At 38.5% G+C, this 20,112-nt stretch overlaps 1 long non-coding RNA gene across 1 annotated transcript in view; it reads right to left on the reverse strand.

The window, feature by feature from the left end:
- Positions 1 to 19,310, reverse strand: part of LOC135992028 (uncharacterized) — a 107,722-nt gene extending 88,412 nt beyond the window's left edge. Inside the window, exon 1 of the long non-coding RNA XR_010606682.1 lies at positions 19,257 to 19,310. This is a non-coding gene — a long non-coding RNA (uncharacterized LOC135992028). The remainder of the gene's footprint in view (positions 1 to 19,256) is intronic.
- Positions 19,311 to 20,112: the final 802 nt, after the last annotated feature.

A 20,112-nucleotide genomic window follows, 5' to 3' on the forward strand; every position in this document is an offset into this window, starting at 1 on the left:
CTACAAAGATTTTGCCTTTGTTTGGACACAAAAGTACCTGTGTATATTTTTTTCTATTCCTGGTACCACTTCTTTAGTGGAGGTTTTATTTTTCCAATAAAGAACAGATCTGCACTTCCACAGTCATTTGCAGACAAGTTATAGCATCAAGCTAAAATAATATATTAATAAAACCAAACTGCGGGACAACTCGAAGAGAATACAAAATGACAAAAGTCATTCCCAAGGACTGAACAAAAACAAACAAACAAAAAAACCCCAAACCAACCAAACAACAACAACACACCACACATACAAAAATACAAACCACACACACAACCCTGATTTCCTGCTGGCTCAAAGCCACATTTCCACCTCCCATTGAGCTCTTCAGTAAACCAGAATCCAGGAGAGGAACATTCTGTGTGTCTGCTGGAAAATGAAAACTGTACTGAGAGCCAGCTGTTTTGGTAGGCAGATGTTTCATAGCTAGAGTTTTCAAACACTGAATTCTCTTTCCTACCCCACCTGCGAAGACCCCATATATAACTAACTGCCATGTGTGACAAACTTGAGCTTCTCTCTGCCTTTTTTCTTCCCCAGCGTTGTACCCCAGCAGCCACCCCCAGGCGAGGCAGCTGAAGGGGAGCCACGGCAGGACACTGAGGAGCTCTAATCCACAGCACCTCACCCTGCACTGCTTGTTCTCTCAACCCTGCTGTCAGTCAAAAGGACAGTATTAGTCCCCAGTTCAGCCACTGGCAGAGAGTAATTCAAAAAGGGCAGATAACAGCTTTTTTGAGCTAAAGCATTTTCCTTCTTCATTAGGTTTCCTGAAGTGACTGAATGGTGTAGAGCAGGATGTAGAGGATGCTTTAAGCTTGGAGAGGATGGGAGTGGGTGAAAAGACTGAAGAATAGCCACAGAACTGCATTTTCTCCAGGAAAAAAATCTGTTGAATAATGAATTTAACAGGAAGATGACACCGTCCAACTGTTCAGCTGAGATCTGAACAACATCTTTAATGAATAAAATATTAGGACTAGAAAGCACGTTTATACTCTCCTATAAGAGAGCTTATAAGCAAACCATAAACAAACTCTGGCAACCAAAAGGCAACGTACTTGTAAATATTCATGACATTTTGCATTCCACTTCGTTTTCATCCTAAAATTGCTCAAGGCCCAAATCTTTATTTTAATGCAACTGTCTTCAAAAAAAAAAGGAGTAAAGGTACAAAGGTCAATCTCACCACACACAATCCTTCTTAATTATGGATTTATGATATGATGGTTCCTTTTATGAAAAAAGGTAATGCCAGAATTAATTAGAATCTATACACTTTAATCCACTACAAGAATTTAATTCATTGTACAAGTGCCTTTGGGATTGCCACTATCTGTAGATTTTTTTAATGTTAATGAGACAGATATTTCCATTCCATTGCAAATGATGACAGGAAATGCAAGCCGCCATCATGAAATGCTTTATCAGGGAAGAACCAGGCAGCCTATGGATCACTGTAGGTACAAGCTTGTAGCACATCTAAGTACAAAGACCTGTTTAAATCCCTAACTGCTTCAGAACAAATGCTCAAAACCAGCATATTGCTATGGCTGGCAACGGTTTCACCCGATACAGAACACCAACTGCATCAGCTACACTCATATACTCATATACCTGGATATTATCGTAACCTCAGTAATTTTAACAGATTTATTTGAATGGCTATTTTATCTTCTATAATTTGCATACCAAGTATTTTTCTCTTGATAGTGCTTTTCCATTGAACATTACCATTTCATTGTATTAAGCATACTTATAATCTCATGTTATGACTCAATTTATCTTCTCTTGCCATCAGCTATCTGCAAGTAAGAATGCTAGTGATATTCAGTAAATCCAATGCTGCGCTTTCATTTCATCCTTAAGGTTTTATTTCACGCTGAGGAATACAACATTGTTCTACATCACACAGCACCTCAGAGGAGGAGGGAAGTTTATGGGAAGTTAGCATTCCACAGGTTCAAACTACTTTTGCTTTGGAAATCCTGCAAATTCCAGTTTGCAAGGCATAAACGGGAATAACACTGGGTATACAGCTCCCCTCCAATTTCCAGAGAGTTTAATGGGTGATTCTTCAGTTACAAAACCCCTAACCTTTGTGTAGCCTCTTCCCCCTGCCCCTTATCAACTGCAGTGCAGCAGTTCAAAGGGGACTAGAGGGAGCCCTAGGATGTCCTTAGGTCTCACCAATTGCGTGGGGCTCAGCTACCACGAGCTTTGACTGTCAGGATGACTTCACTGCAGATTGTTCTCCTAACTTCCTAACTCTGGAATATTTTGGAACATTCAAGTTGAGAATTTAGAGCACAGTAAACTGGTGCATGACTAGCACATCACTGGCACAGCAGTTTGTACAAGCACGGCTACCCTCATCTCAGGCTTAAAACAACAAAAAAAACCCCACAACCCTCCCAAAATCCAAGCCACTCAAACATCCCCCACCACCACACACAACACCAACCAGCCCACCCACCCACACCAAAAAGACAAAACAACTAAACAGAACTGTTTAAGTTATCCCCGCTGATTTTCCTTGAACCAAAATCAGGGTTTGATCACACAAGCTGCTTCACTGCAGGTTGGACAGAAAAGCCCACAATCCACATCTGTGGTTACGGCAGTAATTATTCCCTTAAAATCAGGTAGTTCCACTACCACTTAAATTATTCTACATGGCAGAAGATTTGCACAGAGAGTATTTAGACCACAACAAATCATCTAAATAATAGGTTAGCTTGCAGGTACACACAGCTCTTAAACACTCATACTGCAATAAGCCCATCTTACTATACAAGAAACTGATTTAATACAGTTGCCATCAAAACAAAAAGCAGGAATTCAAGCGGGTTTTCTTATTTTCTGTAATACAGACTGTAAATATTTTCCAGTGGCTGAATATTCTCCAATATTTTCCTTATTTATTTACTTGCTGTTATTTATAGTAGTCCCTAAAGAGTACATTTGTTGCAGAACTTGTAATTTGTATTATTTGGACACATATTACCTAGGAAGTATTTTTAAAAAAAAAAAAAAAAATCAAGAAAAGCTTACAAATAATGTTACTTCCACTTACAGTCTGACTCTATGGTTCAAATAACTACTCCAATATTCAGGTTACCCTAAGCTGAGAAGCTGCTGCTTTACAGCAAATGCCAGCCCTGTTCTGGAATCTCTGAGAGGCAGGTGGAAAGTCTATCGGTCAGTTTAGGCTATTTTGTTCTGTTCCCAACAGCAACCTCTGCTGAAGGTCAGTCAATCACTGTCAGGCTGCCACTTAAATTACTTCTTGAAATCATTGGGGTTTTGGGTTTGCTTTTTGTTTGTTTAGTTGTTTTGTTTTGTTTTTAAATCCACTGGTTCTTCACTAGTATGTATGTAATGCTTGCAGGAAGAGCTATAGTTAGAGGTTTACCAACTTTACAAAGTATAAGCAAATTTGAGTTACTTATCCTCTTTTTTATAAAAAGAAAAATTACATGACTTGCTGGGCTACATATTCCATATCTCCTCACCTTTTCACTAATTCAAAGGGAAAAAAGGCAGGGGGGAGGGCAGCTACAGGGAGAAAAGGTTGAACACAAGTACCTGCTGAAGGGGAAAAAAGTATTCTTATTAAACATATCATTTTTGCATACAGAGGCTTGGATACTAAAAATGATCTAATATTAGGTTGAAAGATCGTGCGCTTGCCATATATATATACACCCATGCAACGCTTTCCATTTTAGTCTAGTTAAATGCTCCAAGAAAACTGTTTAACAGGCAGCTCAACTGTTCTCTTCAGTGACAACGCCAACGGCCATTAAAGGCAGGAAGATATCTGATATTGTCATCCTATCTAAACAATGCAGCTTGGAAGAATTAAATTGCTTAGTGTATTTCAAGCCTGCAGTAATGAAAACAGAAGCATATCAAGACACACCAGGGACATGGTTTACACTGCTTTTTGGGCATTAATACACTTTTTGATAATGCATGTTTCTGAATTATTCCATTAGAAACACAGAGATGAAAAGTGCTGAGAGTCTCCAAGACATTTCAAAGCCAGGTTCTTTTTTTTTTTTTTAAATAAAATAAAAACAATTCAATAGAATAATATAAATTATGATATATTATTAATAACATTGATAATAGAACCTTGATACTTTGTGAAGAATAGTTTTTGTTTTTCTTTAAAAAAAACTTGTTCTTTTGTAAGTGTTTGTCTCTTCTTTACATTCTTTTGTCCGTACATAGGTGAATGTTATTCAAGATCATGCAATAGCAGCTCTAATTTAACTAGTTCCTAAATAAACTGTACTCCCAAAACAACTATGAGTCAGTGTTCATATTCCTTCCCATCCACAACAACTAAGGAGGTCTTTTCACGATGAAATATGCGGGTTCAAGCCTTTAATATTCCTCTTAAGCTACTAAAACATAACCAAAATGATGACAGGATCCAGAATTCATAGATTTTTTCCTCTGGCACTGCCTGCAGCTGTAACTTGACTTCAGCAGAACCTTTCAATAAACAGAAAACTTCTCACCTATCAGAACGACAGAGACAGATTTCAGAGTGCGTGAACTCTACAGCACCAAAATCACAAGGAAGATTAATAAGAGCAGCGCTTTTCTGAAGCTCCTAATGTTTCATATATGAGTTGGAAACATGGTCATCCCTCCTTCAGTTTAAGTTGTCTCTAGAAACTTTGGTTCATAAGAACACTGTCAGGCACCTTCTAATTTCAAAATTGCGTGTGACAAAAGAATGGCTGCATCTTGTTTACACTGCAAGGAGACCAACAGTATAACTGCTACCCTTTGGATACTAAGCTGTAATTTAGGCAGTGCAGATGAAGAACATGGGCTCCTATCCAGGGAATGTTTAATCTACTTACTGTGCTGTGTCTGTACATACAGGTTACTATGTAAGCTTGTAATGCATTTGAAAACGTCGACAGACAGTGCAAAATACACAGGCACACAGGGACCTGCATTAGAGACTTTGGGACATTTGGGAATTCCAGAATCCAGGTGGCACTCCACCTTCCCTCTGCAGGCAATCCTCAGCCCAGACTCTGCAGCTCACAGACCAGACAGTTCTGGAGGAGATTTTTGCAGCAGACCAGCAGGTTGCCCCGCGCTTCTTGGCCTAACATCTCACTCTTCCATTTTTGCAATGTGCTCTTTGCCAGAGAGCCAACTCTTTCTTGCCCAAGAGACGACTATTTTATAAGAGCAAATAATTATAGCTGTGAAGAGCTGCAGAACAAGGAAGAGCATAGAAATAAATAGTGTTTGGAATGGTTACATATTTCTTCCATCTGTCACACTCAAACACTGGACTTCCACCCTCCCATTCCTTTTAAAGACACGGACAGCAGTTTGATCTTCTGAAAGTCAACACAGTATTTCATTTGAGAAATGCTGAACAGGCCCTACATATATTTTGAAAATATCAGCCTCTTGACATCTGAGTGCTTTGGCTTCTGTCTCCAGGCATAATTCTACTTCCATTTTTCAATTTCGGCATTTTCTACAAAACTGCCACTTCCTATGATTATTTCTTGGCATGTCCATTTTTTGAGAACCCGATCTTCTCCAAAGCGGTAATACTGCCTGCTTTGTATCAGGATGGAAAAAGCTGCAGGGAAGCCAGCCTGTGCTCCACAGCCCATTATGGGCATCAGACCAACTTCTCTGTATGTTTTCCAAGTCTGGTTCTACCACAGGCTGAGCAGTGTTTCCTCTCCATCCTTCCTGCTACAAATGTTATAATCCGTTTGATTTCCATTCAATATTCTTGCATTTTCTTGATAAGAAAACATTTTTAGCATACCTAATGTAGAATTTCAACTATCATTTACTTTCTTTTTAAAGCAAAAAGAATATTTCTATATTCTGCCAGCATAGCATTCTTTCCAAAGAGGAAATTAAGCTTAAACATCCTTAGCAGGAACATATCACCATCATGTCATTTCATCACTTTTCTTAGCATAACAACTATATGAAAACAGAAGAGAGCAATTGGAGAAAATACACAAATTCATTGTTACAAGAGACAACCAAGACACTTGAGGATGAAAAATTCCCCTCCCACAAAGCCAACATGAAGGTGCAAACTCAGATGTGTATCTAGGAATTAATTTTCTGCATAACCATAGTAGAAGACAGGCATCTTCAAATCCAAGACAAACATCTACATTGAACTGCTGCAGTGACATGGTACTAACACCATTCCAGGAGCTTCTCCATCCAAGTCAGTGGAAAGATCTGAACTCACACTTTTATATACCTATATTTCACTACCAGCTGGTGTCACCATCCACCTTAAATTTATGCCAGGTTATTTCACGTTTAGCTTGATCTTCAGGAAGTCACAGGAGAAAAAAGTTTAATGTTTAGAAATGAAAGGCAATGACACTGTATTGTATATACAACCACCTGACCGGCCTTACTTTCATTTTTAAAACATCCGAATAAAGAAAATTCCCCAAATAAATGAATTAAGACTTTTTACTGCCTTTGTACGTTATTATATTTACCTCCTTTTGTACCTTGTTTATACCAACAGCAATCCCCACAAAAATGGATTTATTCTTACATGGAAAAAAAAAAAATCATTTTGAGCATAGTCGTAGCTATTGCTCGTACCTGGAATCAAACTTTTCTACTTCAGGACAGTTTGACTGTGTGCACTGAGGATTATTAAATTGCTTTTGTGCAACAAAAGGCATAAAGACAACATTAGTTAGGAAGATACGAGGAGGGAGAGAGGTTTGTTTTCTCAAACACTCAAATCCACATGGCAAGATGAATTTCCTTCTAGGATATTTAAAGAACTGGCTGATGAAATCCTTAGAGCCACCAGCAGTTTATTTTTGAGAACTCAGGAGAGATGGCTACAGTACTAAAGATTAAACTTAAAGAATGGCAAGTGTGGCGTACCTAGGGAAGAGAAAGAACTAGATAGTTACAGAGAAATCACAGAATAAATAATGACCGGGTTTCACTGCACAGAGGGCAACAACAAAGACAAAGACGAGCAAGTAGGATTTATCACAAAGACATATCAAGTTAATCTAATCTCCTCCTGTAGACAGGTAACACGCTTTATAAAAATAAAATAGCAATAATGTTTTATCTACATCTTGACAAAAAAGCACTAAGACATATTAGAATTATGGCATCGGAACATCTGAAAAAAAGCAGTATGCAACAGCCTGTGTACACAACGAGCCTTTCAGTGAAGATACCAGCAATATCCTGCCAAAGAGAAAGGTTGCGCTGGAGGGGACTCTGCAGCAATGAATCCTTGGAGTCTGTCCTACCAAGTACTGTAAAAACATGGTTGATGAACTAAGGATTTTGATTATTTGACTTGCAAACTTTGAGAGCTGGAGGGCCATGAAACACAGTGAAAGGCTGGAAAGAAGTCAGTGGTCTCACGTTGGAGACATGCTCTGGAAAAAGACAGACAACCAAAAGGTACAAGACTTCAGCAGAAAAAAGTCTGCTACTGCAGTTAAACTAATATTGTTCTGGATATTGTATGGCAACACACCACAAACAGTTTAGTATAAAGAAGTGACAACTGAGGCAAGGGTCCACAATTGCACCAAGGTCCATAAAAATCTGCTGCACAGAATGTTTTGCCTTTGTGTCCATGTTGAATATGGACAATAGTGGCATTCCTATACTGTGACAACAGTATACAGAATAAATAGGAAACAATGTAAAAGAACAACATAGAAGCTTAATGGGGAGTACAGGGAAGTCCCTGCCAGGAACAGCATAGGCCTATTTGATGCTGCTTCAGAGAGAAGTGCAGTATCAGGGGCCCCGATGGTCCTTCCCCAGCCCTGCAATACAAGGGCCTCGTGTTTTCTTCCCTACTGCCCATTTAACATCCTTTTAAATTTCCTTACATCTTTTTCTCCACCAGTAGCCTTATTTCATCTTCAATACCAGTTTCACATTTGTGAATACAAACCTTTAGCATATAATTTGCTAGAAGATCACCAACACTTTAATCTGCTGCCTTCATTTATATCTCATTATAGGACCCTTAAGCACAACATCCACTGAGTTTCTAGCCTTTCAAATCTCAAACAGGGTACAGCTGGGAAGCACAGCCTGCTGCGATCAGGCTCCCAGATGATTCCCCCACTATTAAGGGCAGGGTACCAGAAACCCCAACTATCCTGGTACTTTTCCTACTCACACTTTTGATATTGGAAGCAACAGAAAAGTTGCTGTAAGTGTCTGAATATCAAGTACTGGCCTGGCCTCACAGCACCTAACTTGAAATCCTCATTTTGTCACATGAAGAGGCTAAAATTGCAGCTTGTAATATGTGGGAAAGCTTAGAGGAGCATCAGCAGTAAAAATATAGATATATACCTAAGAGTAACATACAGTTGAAAGCTAAATTTTTCTCTATCTCCCTGAAAAAGGCAGATGTGACAATTTCATGTTTTCCAAATATTCTACTCCATTTTTTGTGCTCTGCTGGTCTCCATTTAGAGCAACATATTCTTTTCTGTGTAAGAACATGTACAGAATTGGTGTGAAAAACCTGCTAATTGCCAATAAAATTGCTTGCAGGAGAAAAAAAAGTACAACAGCTGTAAATACAGACACAATAATATTATCCTTGGATAATGTAGAGAGCTGGCATCAATTAGCATTTTATGAGGAAGAAATAAAAAAGCATCTTAAAAATTAGAAGGTAAGTAAAATGAAAGATTAAGGTCTTGAATATCAAAACTCCCATCAACTACAAGTCCAATTTCAACCGCACATCACTAATTTCTTGAGAACACTTACTAATTAAGCTATCATAACCCAAAATTGCTGAAGCTGTTCAGCAATTAAAAAGCGTCTTTCTTTGAGATAAGTCTTCAGCATTTCTAGCATCTCAGGAAGCTGAGATCAGTTGCACTGCAAATCAATCACCTAGAACACCAAGTAAGATAATTCAAGACAGCTTTGCTGAACCCTACCGAGCAGAGGAAATATTATAGGAGATTAGTAACACACAAGGGATCGCTTAATGCTAATAAAAGCCATCTGAATGGCAAGAGAGGAGGAAGAGCAAGGAAAAGGGCTTACCAAGAGGCATTCCTGACTGCCTAGCAAGGGCAAGTTTTGCCCGACTTAGGCAGTCCCATCATGGTCTGTGACTTCCAAAGGTTTGCACAATATAGGGTTTCCTGTTTTCACTGAAAGGAACAAGCTGGTTTTATTGAAAAGATCATATAGCTCTGTGGCTATACAAATTATTATCCAAGTGAAGATGTGTGATGAAATGCCTCTGCTTGAAGACACATTTGTTTTAAAGTAAGTTTCCCCTGACTTTTTTTTTTAATCAGACCTCAGTCATTTACTTGTATTCTATTAATGTCTCAAAACCTGACTGTAATAACTCTCTGCTCTCCTGCAGTGTGTCCCAGGACCATATAGGAGGAGGGGGCACAATGCTTTAGGACCCCTGGTAAAAATTAAGAGATGGCTGTAATCATCCAATTAAAACCATACGAGAAATTCTACAAACATATGAAAGATGCATTTCCTAAAGCTTATGATAACATAAATAGGAAAATTATGAGGGAAAAAAAGGAAACATCAAAAGATCATCAACTGAAGAAGATCGCTAAAGATTCTGACCAAGAGATGTGTTCTGTTTCAAAAGAAAAGCTTTAGATCCAAGGATTTCCCGTTTCTGATGCTGAAGTACACTGGAATTCCTCACATCTCCACTCCCCTCACCCCATTTAAATCAATTAAGTCTCTAATTCTCTTTGCTGACTTTCTGGATGTCTATAGAATGCATCCTGCAATTTTTCAAATGCTGCAGAGGCTCTATGAATTGAAATCTTTCTCTTCCCAGTAATGGAATGAAGATTGTCATTGCACTTATCTGTAATAGAAATTAATATCTTGCCTTTATTATAAACAGATACAGGAACAGACTCTGATGCAGTTGCTCGCACACAAACAAGATCAATTTTTATCCTACTTGAGAAACAATATTATTTCACTAGGCAATGGGAAGATTAAATTATTTAAAACAAAGGCACAGTTAAATAAATAGCAAAGACAAATGTGTGTTATTTACTAGCATACACACATGCTAAGCCTAAATGCAACAATTTCCCAGTGAATAAAATTATGATACATTTGTGGGGAAAAAAACTCAAACCTCAGACAATTGTGCTTTCCCATCTTCCTCATTAAAAGTTCATATCGATAAGCAATGATTATGATATTTTTAAACAAGCAATTGGCTTACATTGGGCATTTACAGACACAGTTAAGAAAGCAATTTTTTCTTTGTCCTTACATGAAAAGATTGTTAAAAGATATTACTAGAGATGATCTTTGCTATAGCCCCTTCATTTTACAATAGGATTATTTCTAATAATTATTAGAAAAAAACACCTCAAAACACCCACAACATGTGCTAAAAACAGCATTTAAGAGTTAAAATGAAAGTATTTCCTTAAGAGATGAAAAGGTATTATGACTTTATTAATAAAGATAGGAAAGCAAGGTGAGAAATACAATCCATTTTTAGGCAATATCCTAATTCTTCTAACATTATTTTAAGAAGCAGTTAAAATTCAAAATAGAGAAATCCTTTCCTGGCTCCAGAGCCAGCTTCATTTTCCCTACACTATCCAGAATCCAAGGAGGTAAATACAGTAAGTAAAACTGGAGTTACCTGAATGGTACAGGTGCAAGGAGAAGCCAGTCGTATGCTGGCATCCACACTGCTTTTAAATACTCAGGATATTAACAGAAGCACAAGAACAAATTGTGTGGGTTCCTGTTGTTCGGTATCTGTGACTTGATATACCCAAGAGTTTATTTTAAATGTAATGAAGTCAGGATGAATCTTTCTAAACTTAACCTACACAGCTAGCCATAGATGAGAGAGAAATGCACATTTACAATAGATTAAATAGAATAAAAAAATACAATAGTATTTTTTCCCCAAGAGTTAATTTTTCCAAATAAGATTATTTTCAGAATCCAACAAGTTGCAGCTGGTTAGAGGCTCAGAGATTAGAAGACCCATGTATTCACTCAAATGCTCCTGTACCTATCCACCTAACCTCTCACTGTCATAGGGTCCTAATCAGAGTCCATCTTACTTACATAAACAGAACAGTTGTGTCAAACTGGCACAAGTTATCCCCCACCCTAGTTAGGAATCTCATTTAAACTGTAATGAGGGCAGGAACATGTCTACTCCCAATTACAATAGCTTTGCTAGAACTAATAGAAGACTTTATCAGCTCTAAGTACATTAAACCTTTAGTCCAGTTGTATCTTTAATATAGTCAGTCATGGTATTTTTCTGCCCAATTATCATCTCCCCTGTATCTGCTGCTGTTAAGCTGGGTAAGCAGTGGGCACACAAGCAACTTAAATGGGTAGGTGCATTGCTGAATATCAAGTTCCCTGTAGCAGTAACTCTCCTGTTCAAAGGAATGGTGTGAAGAGAAGAAATATTTCTACCTGAGGATAAAAATAAAGAGTTACATGGGAAGGGAAAGGGGAGACAGAGGAGACACTGAACGTCTATAACTCAGCAGTCAACTGATATTCGACTTAATACACTTCATACAGGTCAAGCTTATGTTTTAATTTTTTTTTCTAAATAGTTTGGTGCACATCTCTCCTCAGTAATGCATGTGGCATAGCTACCATTTACAATCAGACTACTGTCAGTACTGGAAAGCAAGAGTTTCTAGATAGCTACTAAAAGAAGGCAATTTTAACTTTGCTTTCACCATGCTTGTTACAGTAGAAGTTACCTTGACTTTCCTGCAACTGCATTGGCAGCAATGCTATAGTTGTTTCAGGAAAGCCACTGTATGTTTGTACCTCAGCACAGCTGCTCTGAAATTCATAAGACTACTCATAAGCTGATAAGCATATGCAGCAAAGTTTGCAGGCAGGTGAACTGCTGTTATATTATCACTTAAATGCACCAGATGCACCAACCTCTCATTTGACAGTTGTAAACAGAAAAATATCTTACAGTAATCTAAGAAATTCACTGGCTAATTCTTCAAGTTTACAGAGCAATTGCCACTCTAAAGCACCTAAAGGCTTTAATTATCCCTACACTGTACAGGTGTATAGCCATTAGCAATGGCCTATTTAGCCCACTGGAAGTCTATACTGTTTGCACAAAAAGAATGCACCTACCTGCTACCGAGACCAGGAATACAGCTTGGGAGTTCTCAGAACGTAGCATTGGATCAAATCAGTGGACTATAGCATTTCAAACAACTCCTGCACAACAGCTTGACTGCTGACTCATGTACAATTATATGCAAAAGGGTCACGTACAGTTATTTCCAAAAGGCTAATAATTCAGCACATTTTGTTGGCTACATGGAAACATGCATGTTGATTTAAGCAGCAGTTCCTCAAGACTCATGTTAGAGGGCCTGTGCGGGACTTCATGGCTTTACAAAGTACAAATCACACCATGCAAAAGGGAAGTCCTTCAAATCTATCAGGAAATTATTTGTATCTCTAAGTAGAGAGTTGACTGATGACTATTCAGACAAAAAAAAATCCTATACATGTAAGCAGTTCAAAATTGCCTTTGGAAAGTCAATCAAAATATTTAGGACTAATATTGTACCACCACACTAAGTTTAGGCAATATGAAGCCTGGATGATTTAAGCCGGAGTATTCCCAGAAATAAAATTGTTTCTATTACTGTCTGACAAATTTCAGAACAGCTGCCAGTTAAGCATCATGCATTTAAACTGAAAATCAGCTGGCATTGGAAGGCCATTTTCCTCTTGAAAGAGAAGTTAACATATTATGCTAGGCAGTGTGAAAATAACGTTGTATGAAAGAGGTACTGGAGAAAATTAGGTCATTTCAAATAATAAAAACTTTCCTTCTCTTACAGGAACACTTGACAGCCAATTGACAAATAGCTTTTTTTTTAATCTAAGCAATCAACTGGCAAATATTTGACAATTTTTTTGATATTGTTGTAATTATATTTACAAAAGGCAATTACTTTATTTCAGTGACAAACAGGACATGTTTCAGGGAATTTTCACCACAGTGTTTGCTCCCTAATCTATTGTGAATGTCCAACAGAGAGCTGGTGGGCTTTTGTGCATTTAAAGTTAGAAGATCAACTGCAAAGTGTCACTTCAAAATCCTGTGCTGTAAAACTGCACATGTTTCACAGCTTATGAAGCAGAATGGGCATATTTAGATATCATGCTTTTCACAGTCTTCAAAACCCTTTCCAGCAGCCAGGCAATACATTTAGGGATTGTGTTAGCTTGAGATAAAATCAAGTATGGCTGGATGTGACCAAGCCACAGCCTGAATTAGAATAGCAGTGCTTCCTTTCACAGTGTCAGTAGTCTCTGCAGTGCATGCCACCTATTTTTCCTTTCAGCAAGCTATTTTTTTTCCTATCCTCACAGATTTGCAGCAGAGATTAACAGGAAGATGGCCATATTAAACCTGAAAAGCATGGGCTGAATAGTTTACGGTTTTAAGCCAGCTACATCATCTTTTTAAGCTACTGATAAATTTAATCTATATAAATACAACTGCAACGATAAAGTCAGTCTAGTGCATTAGAAAGCACTTCCTAGCCTGTTAGGGACAAAGATGATTAAAATCAAGTTAGTGAGATGAATAATGACAGTGTCATTTCAGCTAATGCACTAGACAAAACCTTTCTGTCTATATCTAAAGTCTTAAGGAAACCCCATCAACACCAATGTGATTCGCTTTGTAATCAGTAATGACTAACAGGAACTCCAAAATCAGATCTGCCATTTTATCGTTGTCAAAATAAAATGGTCTCAGTTATCCAAAATTCACATCAGGAACATTATCACTTTACAGCCATGATTCATAGCTTTACAGTACTTAAAAATATTGCTATGGCTACATACAGCCTCCAAACAAAGAAGCTTTACCTCTGATTTTCTTTACGGTTTCTTTTGCCTTTACTCCAGTACATCACTCTCCTCAGTGGGAAAAAATTTAGTAGAACTAATGCAGATACACTCTGCAAGCAAAAGCAGCATCAAGAAAAATACTGCCGTTTTTATTTATTCACATATGCGCCCTTGCCATTGACATATCCAGCCTGCAAACACTGCCGGCACCCAGCGGGAAGAGCACTCCTGCCTGCTCGCCACCTCCCAGCTCACACGCTCTGGGAAGCAGCGGTACCCACGGGCTGCCCAAGCAGCATCAAAGTGCTTATCACCTCAACATCTAGCACCTGCCTCCACACCTTCTACTCTCCTAGTCATTAAGGAAGTTATATCAACTCTGACTTACCATGCAATCTTTGTTCTTCACAACTAGTTTTCTGAGGAGCCTCCATCCATTACCACTGCCTCAGCTTCATCCCACTTTTTCTCCAATTCAATTCCTGCTCAAATTATTTAGCATCCTGCCCACAGAGTCAGGAAACTGCTAGCCATCTGTCATACCCCTTTATACCTTCCCAAATTGGCTCATAGTTAAATGACACAACAAGAGCATAAGTTGGTGAGTTTCAGAACATTAGGTAGACTTAAGCAGTTTTATGCACCCCCAATTCAAATGAAATATTGAAGTAACCTGTGTTAAAGTTGCCTTTGGGTTGTAAATTTTAATTTATTATGAAACTCGAAGACCACTACATGACATCAGTACTTAAAGTGTCTTTGACGTTAAAGATGTAGTCAGAAAAATCACTACTAAAACAACTTATCTTTGCTCTCAATATATAGAGCTGTATATCTATCTTGTCAGTAAAGTTTCCCTGAGCCTGAAAAATAGGTACAACTACAGTATTTCAATAAATCCAAATTCTTGTATTATCCAAAAAAAAAAATATTTTTAAAGGGCCTCTTTCAGCTTTACTGCCATATTTTCCATTCAACTTACATGACAAACATGAAGTGTTCTGCATGAGGGTCTACAGGAACAAGAAGTGTCCCTTATCTCCCAGTTCTCAGCCACAGTGGCTCCTCCACTTAATATGCGCTAGTATTTGACCACGTTTAGTAACTGTAGTTATTTCAAGGCAAAAGTTATGTCAGTATCTTCCTTCTCAAACAACTCGAGGCATTGGCCTTGAAGACTAAACCCTCAAGCATGCCTACTGCAAGATGAACACACTGCTCTGGATTCTTTCCCACCTGCAGGTCCTTCTATAGACTAACTGAAGTTCTGAAGGCTTAAGGTTTTTTTTAAATTATTCTCAGACTGTTCTTCTATTTTGTTTTCACAAGCACAAGATGGCCTGTGGTAGTGCCCCGCATGCAGGGAAAGGCACACACTGACCACTGCTTGCTCACCTCAAAGAGATGTCAGCTATTTTATTTCCTTTTCTGGCCACTGAAGAAGGCCAAAGGAAGAAGGTCAATTACTAACTGTAACTTTGAAGCAAAAGCAGCAGCAAAGATGTCTGAAATTTTTCAAAAACTGAGATTTACCACCTTTCACCATACTAGGATCATATCTTTCTCCGCTGCCTTGGTAAAGCTGCCCAAGTTTTCCCTAACCTGCAAAATGATTAGAAATAGCTGCTTTCCCATGAAAAGACAGGCTTTCCCTTGCCATCTGCAAGTATATAGTAATCCCATAGCCCAAACAGACCCGTGTTTCAGAGGGAGTGAGGGAAGGGTATCCTTCCTTCGCGTGCACATCAAGAACGGTTACAGGTTCCCATGGAAAGTTTTTTTTAGCACCAATTAGAGCTATGTAAACTGACATCATGCTGCTAATTAAACCTTAGTATGCCTTACAGTTTAGACTTAATTTGACTAGTTAATGTTGTAACAGGTTATACAAGTCATAAGGTGTCTCTTATAATACAAAGGACTTTCTCATTCTCACACTTGCCAGACTACTAACTACATTACAACCAGTAAAGCCTTAGAAATGGAAGAACACCAACTTGCAGTAGCATAAAGCCTGACTCATCAACCTTGGCAGTTGCATTGTTGGAAGAAAGTCCAGTTCTGCACACATCCTTCTCCCCTGGACCTTTTCCCTCTCCCAGTTTTAAACAAGCCTGGCTTTTGCCTTTGAGAAGCCCAGAATCACTGAGTTCCACTAAACCACAGGCCCATCTCAAAGGGCCAGGATTTCATCCAGAACATTTAGCAAGTGAAATGGATTGGTGAGAGCAGGGGAGGGAGAAGGACACATTGCTGAAAACCACAGCTGCTTTACTGGAACTCTGGCCATGGCAAAATTAGAATTAATGGCAAGTTACCATTATTGAGTGCTTAATGCTACCCTCTAACCTCAATGAGAATGCAAAATACTAGCCAGACTCTTCATTACATTGTGCTTAGGTAGTTATTTATTACCAATTAAAACACTATTAATCTAAGTTTAGTGACATACAATATTCAATTCCCCCAGGTTTAAACAGCTACGCAAAGACTACAATAGAGAATAAAGACCATAGCATGCATTTTAGCAATCCCTATTACTGCACCCCCGGCTATCTACTGTTAAGATAAAATCAATTCACCACTTTTTAGAAGTCAAGACTTGTGAAGTATTGATCACTTCTACTGCCACTTCCTACTGTACATTTAAATAATGTATCCTATACTCAGGCCTCAGTAGAGGGCAGATCCTCTTGATACTTTATCATCTCTACAGCTATAGATTTTGCCATTATTGTATTTGCCTTGCGTTACACTGGACTAAGATTGTATTTTTGATTTACAGTAGTAGACAGGCAATTTATTCTGCTGTTTACTCCTTAGAATTGTTTAGGTGGGAGTAATATATAGAAGGAGATACTTGCCTAAGTCACTAATCTCTTGAGTAGTATATATTTTTCTTTAGACAGAGACATCTGGCAATTTGAACAAAAAGGGAACAGTGCAAATTGCAGAAAACAGCAACAGCACCATCATCTGCTGTGGGTGATTAGTTACAGTATTATACACCCACAAAAATCTTGATAGTATTGACTTTTCTTAGGGCAACTGTCTCACCTCTCACAGTTTAATTAGTCCTGCTAAGGTAAAGAGTAGTTACCCATGCACACAAAGCTGGACTGAAACACATTCTGGCAGCAAGTTTAAAACCAGGGCAGGTGTTTAGTTTGACAGTGTCATCATGTGTTTGCCTGCTTTCCATCACACAAAAGAGGGAGCAATGAATTGCCTTTGTTTGTATTTCCATTTTAGTAGAATGAGGGCCCAAGCAGGTACACAATTTACCTGGGAAAACACTAGAGAAATTGGCCCTGCAGAAGTAGCAGGATCAAACAATATGCCCAGAGGTTGCAGTCGTGCTTGGACCATGGCAAAGAAGTGCCATATGCTTGAAAACCAGGTGAGAATGGCTTGTTTTCTGCTCATTTTCTAACTATGCAAATTATCAAGTGTTAGAGTAAGATGCTTGTATTTCCCATTAATACACTGTCTAGCTCCAAAAGACTACCGGCTTTGTTGCAAGAAAACCTGGTCAAGCTTTTCACCTGCAGAAAATAGCAACTTCTGCTATTTTATAAACATTTTTCCTTCTAGCCAGGACAGCACTGTTGTCAGACAGCTCTCTAATAGCTCTTCTCCTCTTAAATGGCTTTCACAAAGCATTCCACTACAGACTTCAAGCATTCAGTTCACAATACATCTGGATCCTTCCCCACTAGATAATCTTTCAGCCACCATGGCTACCAGCTATGATACTAGATTTTCTGTCAAATAGAAGTACATGACTAGAAGTCCCCACATGTAGTTCATAAAGCATAGTCTCTGCTCCATAACTACTTTTAAACAGATACTTTTTTTAAAAAAAAAGTAAAAAAGTATAGAAGTAAATTCTTCTTGTTATCCTATAGATATGTACTTGCACACTCACTGATGCAAACGAAAGATGTATTTGACAAGCAGAAGCCAAATAGAGCTGAATAGGTGGTATATAATTGTAGGTGGGAAAAAAACCCAAATCAATGCTTAGAAGTTCTTTAGAAGGGCTCCAAAAATCTATATCAACCACAATTTGCTTCATATACTTGCAGATGACTTCTGCCTATCACACGGCTTAAATTTATGAAGGAGAAAAATAATACCTGATCAAGATCTTAAAAAAGAAAAAAAAAACACAACACAAACAAACAACCCCACTAACACATCACAGAAACCAAGAAACCTTTTAAAAGCATGTGCATGCACACATATGTCTGATAAGCATACCAGGCTGTGCATGTGCAGAATCACACAAATCCTCATGATGTGCTCATGTGGTTCACATGTTCTGAACACAGTTTATTTTCAAGGGATCACAAGTACACATCTTAAAAGCCTAGGGCTTCAAAACTGTGTGCTTTTTGTTGTTAAAGTTTCCTTCAGTAAAATAATTCTTCCAACTGTGCTTTTCTAATTTGAGCAAGCTGCTAGGAGCAAGCCTGTGCAGAGCTCTCATGTTCACAGTTGAAAAGCTTTAGTCAGCAAAGAGCTAGAAATGTAACTATTCAAGGAAAAAAGCCTTTACACAGCTAAAACCCAAGATAGGGAAAATATTCTAGTCAACTCTGCAGCGAGGACACATTTATTTACCTATTCCCTCAAAACCAAGTACACTCTCTTCTGCCACATGAAGTTGAGGGTTAGTGCTTCAAAATAATCCCTCTAAGAGAACATATCACACAAGCCTCCAGTTTGCAGCCCCTTGAGGATGAACGTTTTCAAGCAGTACAGTTGTTTTTTCTGGCCACGGGAAGGCACATGCTTCATGCAATAGAACTGCTCTGGGGGAGAACTGATCACTGCAACATTCTTTTCTGTGCAGTTAAGTACCCAGCCATGGAGCAGCAGGATTCAATAGGTTTTTTTTCTTATTCATACATTAAGCATCCTTTAGCGTCAGTATATAAGATATTTCTGAGATGTTACCACAGTATCACAGAACTGAAGGAAGAATCTCGTCTTACGTCACTCGTCTCCATCCAGAATCCCCCTTTCCCCCACCCCAGACCAGCAGAAAACACACAATATCCTCAGAAAGGGAAAAAACGAAACAAAACAAAACACAAAACAAATCCCCCACACAAACACACCCCCCAAACAAACCAACCCAAAACACACTACCGCACACAACACAAACCATGCGCGCACACATCTTCTGAGGTCTTGCTGAACAAGAAGGAAAGTGTAGCCCCAAATTATATTAGGAGAGAGGAAGAATCAGTTATCACCTTGAATCTGAGGCAAAAATGCCAAAGATATCCACCATAAGCCAAATGTGTCCAACACAGCCTAACCTTACAGATAGGGACAGGAATTTGTTAGCACAGCCAAGAGCATTGTTATTCAGTTTACGGAAAAGTTATCTATTGCATTTGGCATTTAGAGATGCAATCCAAGCTGAGTATAGTCATAACAAAAATAGCAGTGCTCACTTACACTAATCTAATCATGTGCTAGTATTTACTGATAACATCACCACCACCCAACTTAATTCAGCATATCACTACACGTTAGGTTGGTGCAAAAGTAATTGAGGTTTGGGACCATGAGTTTTAAGTCATTGTAACTAGGCTCGAATGCATCTTTATTAATCAAAACTGGAACCATAACAATCAACACAGCTTTGCCAACAATAAATAAGCTTGTTTATTCCTGTAGCTTTGGAATTCGACGATCTCTTGGAAAGCATTTTTTGCATCCTGCAACAAACAGCAAATTTCAACAATGCAAGAACTGCGACTACTTTTGCACCAACCTAGTAATTGTTACCATAACACTAACACCACTGACTGGTACCACCAGGCAGTTTTAGGTAAATAACGCAGCCAGCTTCATCTTTCACAGCACAGATTTCTGTAGCTCTTACTACTCCCCAGGCAGCCACACATCTCACTTGGCACTTGGATTTCAGCATCCAGATTGCCCAGCCACACTGAGCCTTACACTGTCTCTCTTTCTCACCAGCACACAAGTTATAAAAACACCTTTTACAATGGAAATATTTCTGTCCATATGAAGCTCACCTTTCAGTTACTGTCTCAAGACAACACTACAGTTTTTTAAAACAGAAATCATCTCTTTCTC

The sequence above is a fragment of the Caloenas nicobarica genome, chromosome 9, assembly GCF_036013445.1.
Source record: "Caloenas nicobarica isolate bCalNic1 chromosome 9, bCalNic1.hap1, whole genome shotgun sequence".
In the NCBI taxonomy this organism is placed as follows: domain Eukaryota; kingdom Metazoa; phylum Chordata; class Aves; order Columbiformes; family Columbidae; genus Caloenas; species Caloenas nicobarica.